Raw genomic sequence first — 6,000 nt, 5'->3', positions numbered from 1 at the left:
CTTGCAGTTGTCCCTAGTACAAACTACTATCACAATAACCTCTATCACTTACCTAGTGTACCTTATACTATCAGTATTATAAGCTATCAGTGTTATAAGCTATCAGTGTTGTAAGCCACTTTGCACTTTCAGTAGTTTAAATAAGCATAAAGGCGGGGGGAGAGGTAGGTAGTTAGGGTCTGGCGGTCGGAAGATGTCGTGCTGTATGGAAAGGTAGGACCCTTTCAGGACCCTTTCAGGACTCTTTCAGGACTCTTTCAGGTCGCCAATAGTGTTATGCCTATGATGTAAGTGGGCGGAAGTGATGTCATGAATGTAAGCTATATAAGGCTGTTGTACCGACCATTAAACGCCAATTGCCGTCCACCACATTGGTGTCTGCGTGCTGATGGCCCGAGTGGCCAGAGGGTGGCTGCCGTGCCGTTACTGAACCAGGTCGCCACGCCGCGAATGGCGACATATAGTTTAGTTAATAACTGCTTTGTTAATATTTATAGGGCGTTTAGCAGACTATCAAAAACATTGTTTTGGTCCAGCAGGTGCCCAACACTTTTAACCTGACAAATGGTTGGGGATGTGGGAGCCCTTCAGGATTTAAAGACTGGCCATGGACGTTGAAACAATATCCCCAAAATGGCTCCTGAGTGATCTAAGTGACATAACCATTGGTAATGATTCATTCTATTGGAATGAGGAAACAAATCCATGGAAAACCCCAGTTCCAGAAAAGGGGGAATATTGTCTGAATCGGAATGACAACAATGGAGGTTTTGAGGGTTGTAGTGTGTGTGATTGGACCTTCAGGTGTGGAAATTCTTGTATCTTCCCTGGGTGTCAACCCATTAATTGTGCAGCCCATAATCACTCTTTTCCTGTCAGAGGTGACATGTTATGCTGTATGTTGAGAAACACCACTGATGAGCAAAACTCATCCCTCCATGGCTAAATTGGGCATGGGTCAATGAAATTGGTCATAAGAAATGATTTGATAGCTTTTGGTCTAATAGAAATCTTATGGGAGTTGAGATATTGAGGAAATCAAACCCTTTGGCTTGTGGCAGAACCTGGTTGACATAACCAACCAGGAAGTTACCATTCAGTGTAACTATAGCAATCGTGTAGAGGCACAAAGATGCAACCTTTGGATTAATGGAATAAAATCAAATAATAGAATTAAGCATCCTTTGGGTTTAAAAAACACCATTTATGTTGATACTCCAGGTAGTTCTGATTTAAGTCTCAAAGGGAATGGACCATTTGGTTTTAAATGTCATTACTGGATTGGTGGCCACCATGCTTATTGAAAATGACCAAATAACTGGAGCAGAACATGTTATGTAGGTTATATACACCCCTTCTTTTTGTTGTTGTTGTGTCCAGACCAACGTGGAAAGAGTTTGGGAATGAAGGTCTATGACGACCTCAGTCGGTATCAAGGGTCCCTTGATGATTCTATAGCAGGTCATTGCAAAGTGTCTGGGCAACACTGGACCAAGAGATACTGCATTGGGAAAGGATGGAAGTGAACCATGTTATTCCAGCCTAGACAAACTAGGAGGAAAAAACGAACAACTCACAAAGCTACTAAATACACACGGGTCCTCACGTGAGTTACATGGCCAGCTCTGTGCAGAAGAGGATGAGCAGTTTATTACTGCTTAGAAATACCCAGTCCTCAGTTTCCACACAGCATTCTTGAGCTCCTGGTTCCTCATGCTTTAGATGAAAGGGGTTGACAGCTGGTGGAAACACCGGGTAAAGAAATGCCATTACCAGGTGCAGAAGGCAGGCAAATACAGCATTTTGAGGATAGTGCTGTGATCAAGAAGTCACTGGGAGGAAGTCTGGATGAGCTGGTGGCTTTGTGTTTGTGGGAACAGCTGTTGAGGATGGAGAGACAGCAGTACAGGCAGGGACATCGTGGGGTGGGAATGAGGTTGGAAAGTGTGTTGTGTCCCTGCAGCCTAAAGGAAACGTGCAGAGGTGTGAGGCAGTGTGGCACAGGCTGTGCTGCAGATGGCCAAGTGTGCCATTGAGGCTACAAGTCACTGTTAGGTCTTTTCCCTCTTGGCTATGGCTGATGTCCCTGCCACAAAGGCCTCAGGGAAGACACATTGTCCTCATGGCCATGGAGCATGGTTGCCTTCTTGCACCCATCCCAGGGGAGGCCACCATGTGTCATTGCCCTGTCCTTCCCCTGGCATCACACTCGCCACATCCCAAGGAAGAGCCCTGAGACACAGGTGAGGGTCAGTGAGCCCCCAGGGGCTGGGGGTCAGCGCTTCTGTTTCATCAGACCAAGCCAGGGTGTCCTCAGCATCAGAGCTGCCTGTGCTTTGCCTGGGTTTGTCCTCATGGCCTCCAGTTGTCTGCTCTACGGAACCCCTGGGGAGGCTTTGTCTGTAATGGCTGCCACTGGGGCCTGTAAATGCTTCAAGGGCATTACTCCTGACTTGGACTTCTCGAGAGGCTTCTTCACTCTCCTTTTGGTATCTGAGGTCTCTGGGCTCACCAGAGGCACCCTGGGGCTCATTAACCTTATAAGCCCTTACAAGCATGTCTCTTCAAGTCACTTTCCTTAAAAAACTCAAAACTTCTATAGCTACTTGGATTTTAGTTGGGTCCTTGGTGATGAAGATGTCAAAGGAATTTCCCATGAAGGACCTTTCTCCAGTCACGGGTATTTTCTGTCACGGCTCAGTTGATAGAAGAAGTGACAGCAGCATTCTGTGATGGACATGGGTCTGCTAAAGGGGATCTGGACAGACAGGAAAAGCAGTCTCTTGAGATCCAACCCTGCATGGAGAACCTTGCTCTTCCCCAAGCCCAGCACTTCCCTCACTGGCCTCCTGGGACTCCCAACACTTTTCCTGGCATCATCTCTGCTCACAGGCACAGACAGATTTCTCTGACAACAAACATCAGTTAAACATGACCCTTCTTAATAACCATGAAATCTCTCTCCTCAGCTGCCTGCTACGGCCAAGCAGCGTGTGAAGGGGGTCAGTTTTCACAGGAGATTCTCTCCCAGAACAGTTTTATTCAGGTACATAGAAAGGTTATATATCAACACCCCGATCATATGACAGAACAGTTCATTAAAATTCCGAAAATTGGAGGGTTCCTAACTCTCTATATGTAAAAGAAAACACTGGAGAGTTCAGCAACCTCTGAATGTCCAAAGAATAAGTGGAGATAGAATCCTCTAAGCAAAGTAAGGTTCATATTTCAGCTTAGTCTACTGAAAAGAAGTCCTTAGGCACCAGGGTATCATCTGGAGAGGTGGAAACACCTGATTGATGGGGGAGATGACAGAGACAGTAGTGAAGGTACAGGGGAAGGTGTGTATTTCTTCTGCGACCATTAGTACATTCAGGTGATGAAGATGTGCTTGTAACGTGTTTATAAATGTCAGGGGGAAAAAAAAGGAAGAAAAATATGGCCTTTGCTGGCAGACACGATGTAAATAGAGCACAGTGTCTGGGTCACACAAGACAGGGAGATACTTCATTAGGAATGGGATAAACGTGGATCATGTTAAAGATTAGACAATCTAGAAGGAAAAACACCCAAAAAACAACTGCCTCCCAAACTATAAAACCCTACTAGAGAGGGAGTGGTCATAATGTGAGCTCCATGGTTGGTGATACGAGAACTTTATTGTTGCTTAGAAAGATCCAGTCCTCAGTTTCCACATGGCATCCTTGAGCTCCTGGTTCCTCATGCTGTAGATGAGGGGGTTCACTGCTGGTGGAACCACTGAGTAAAGAAATGATGATAACAGATCCAGAAATAGGGAGGAGATGGAGGGAGGCTTCAGGTAGGCAAAGAAGGCAGTGCTGAGAAACAGGGAGACCACGGCCAGGTGAGGGAGGCAGGTGGAAAAGGCTTTGTGCCGTCCCTGCTTCGAGGGGATCCTCAGCACAGCCCTGAAGATCTGCACATAGGACACCACAATGAACACAAAACAGCCAAAAGAGAAACAGAAGCACACCACAATGACGCCAAATTCCCTGAGATAGGCATCTGAGCAGGAGAGCTTGAGGATCTGGGGGATTTCACAGAAGAACTGGTCAAGGGCATTGCCATGGCAGAGGGGGAGTGAAAATGTGTTGGCTGTGTGCAGCACAGCATGGAGAAACCCACTGGCCCAGGCAGCTGCTGCCATGTGGACACAAGCTCTGCTGCCCAGGAGGGTCCCGTAGTGCAGGGGGTGGCAGATGGCAACGTAGCGGTCATAGGCCATGACAGTGAGAATATAGTACTCTGTGGAGATCAAAAATTAAAAAGGAAAAGATTTGAGCCAGACATCCTGTGTAGGAAATGGCCCTGGTGTCCCACAAGGAATTGGCCATGGATTTGGGAACAGTGGTGGAGATGCAGCCAAGGTCAGTAACAGAGAGGTTGAGAAGGAAGAAGTACATGGGGGTGTGGAGGTGGTGGTCACAGGCTATGGTGATGATGATGAGGCCATTGCCCAGGAGAGCAGCCAGGTAGATGCCCAGGAAGAGCCAGAAGTGCAGGAGCTGCAGATGCTGTGTGTCTGCAAAGGGCAGGAGGAGGAACTGGCTGATGGAGCTGCTGCTGTTGGACATCTGCTGCCATCAAGTGTGGAGACCTGTCCAAGGAGGAAAAGGCACAGTGAGAAGTTAGGGAACTCTGACAGAAAACCTCTTCTAATTGTAATGGAATACACTCAGATTGACTCTCTGTATTCAGGAAGCCTTTTGTCAGGTCCCTTTTGGGGTTCTGCATTGTGCTGCCTTGAGCATACCACTGCTGGGAGGAGGGTTGGCTGTGGGCTCTGGAGAACTCAGTCCTGCCTGGCAGCAGTCAGTAAATAGAAGGATGGTGTGATCTCAGACTAAATCCCCTATGGATAGGAATGAGCTTTTCATCACTGTCGCTCCAGTCTCACCTGAGGGCAGAGCAGAGCTTTGGAGCTTTGGTTTTCTCCTGACTGTACCTGAGGAGTGTTTCTTCTGTCAGAACTGCCTGACATTGCTGCTGCAGTGCCAGTGAAACATTCCCCTGAGTGCAGAGTGTGGAGAGCTGCTCTGTCCATCAGCCCTGCTCTCAGCTGCCCTGTGCTGGACGCTCTGTGATCACACCCTGATGTTCCCTGCAAAAGAAACTGGACCCCACAGAGAGCTGAGGAATCCAGTCTCACAGGGCAGAGCTCCAAAGCCCTCCTGTGGTCTCATCCCACCCAAGGAGGATCTCAGCTCCCCGCTCCCAGCCAGGGACACACAGGGCTCAGTGCAGCTGCCCACACACTGCTGAACATCAGTCCTGCAGATGGGGGTCGTGAAGTGAGGTTCAGGTCAGTGCCAGACCCACCAATGGACTTGCCCATAGTCCCAGGTAATGGTGGGACAAAGACAGCAAATACAGGAAGGGAAACAGAAAGAAATGCTGCAGCCCAGGCTGGAAAGACAGTGACGGACAGGCAGGCACTCAGGGGTTTCTCCTCACTGCAGGTTGAGCTTCCAAAGAGAAGTCTCATCCTTAAATCCTGGAAAAGTTTTTTGAAGTGTCTGTGCTGGGTGGCAGAAACCAGGGGTTCTCTGTGGGAAAGTTTTAGCACTGCAGGGGATGTCAGGGAGGTCCCAAATCCCCACTGCCAGGGCATTTCTGGGAGCAGCTCCTTCTCCCTCCCTGCCAAGGTCTTTGCTGCCTGGAGCGGTCCCTGCAGCTGCTTCTCTGTGCCCATGTCAACTCCCACTCTTTGCTCACAGACCTCATCCATCCTGCCCTGTGCTCAGCTCAGCTCTGCAGACCCCTCCTGGCATCAGGACGCTGCCCTGGGAACCTCTGTGTGTGCAGGACTCAGGAGATGCTCTGACAAGTCCTAATGACCAATGAGTTTGCACTGCCTGCTGCAAAGTTATCAGGAAAAGCTCAGCTCCCACATCCCATACAGCCTTCAAGAGCTGAATATTCAGAGCAAATTCTCTACCTGGAGTGGAAAATGCATCCCTGGTGTTCTTGAAAAGACCC

The 6,000-nt window shown here is 48.6% G+C and overlaps 1 pseudogene across 1 annotated transcript; it reads right to left on the bottom strand.

The window, feature by feature from the left end:
- Window positions 1-3,667: 3,667 nt before the first annotated feature.
- LOC311199976 (olfactory receptor 14A16-like) lies at window positions 3,668-4,595 on the bottom strand (annotated as a pseudogene). Its single transcript has one exon. The product of its transcript is annotated as an olfactory receptor 14A16-like (transcript).
- Between the last annotated feature and the right edge of the window lie 1,405 nt (window positions 4,596-6,000).

Source organism: Gallinula chloropus, assembly GCF_964237585.1.
Source record: "Gallinula chloropus genome assembly, chromosome: 22".
Taxonomy (NCBI): domain Eukaryota; kingdom Metazoa; phylum Chordata; class Aves; order Gruiformes; family Rallidae; genus Gallinula; species Gallinula chloropus.
Note: the sequence above shows the minus strand (reverse complement) of the source record. Positions and strands in the feature narration are given on the sequence as shown.